The sequence below is a fragment of the Penaeus monodon genome, chromosome 22 (genome assembly GCF_015228065.2).
Source record: "Penaeus monodon isolate SGIC_2016 chromosome 22, NSTDA_Pmon_1, whole genome shotgun sequence".
Classification (NCBI taxonomy): Eukaryota; Metazoa; Arthropoda; class Malacostraca; order Decapoda; family Penaeidae; genus Penaeus; species Penaeus monodon.
Genome location: NC_051407.1, coordinates 27,553,629 through 27,553,965, shown reverse-complemented (window position 1 = coordinate 27,553,965; position 337 = coordinate 27,553,629). Strand labels below are relative to the sequence as shown.

The 337-nt window shown below is 26.1% G+C and overlaps 1 protein-coding gene across 2 annotated transcripts in view; it reads left to right on the top strand.

Annotated features, from left to right (window-relative positions):
- LOC119587064 (lysosomal aspartic protease-like) overlaps window positions 1–337 on the top strand; it is a 16,396-nt gene that overhangs the window by 12,563 nt on the left and 3,496 nt on the right. The window lies entirely within an intron of this gene.

Genomic DNA, 337 nt, shown 5'->3' with positions numbered 1-337 from the left:
TAGTTTTTACTGCTTATTTTTATAACGTATAGGAAGGTGTGCCTCTGTGGAGATTATTTATGAATATAGGGGCACGTAGTTTTTATACGAAAAAAAACATATATGAGTGTTTGTAAATCTATAAACAAATGCAAATGTAAATAGGTATAACAGGTTTAATGCACAAAGTATGTTTTTAGATATCTATAAGAGTTGATCTAATTTACATATATAAGATATCGTTAAGAAGTAATATTAGGGTCAATTGCTATTATCAAAGCTGTAATAATTCTTAAATCAATAATGATTACTCTTATGATTAATGTTATTATCATCGTCAACGTAATGTAGTTATTTC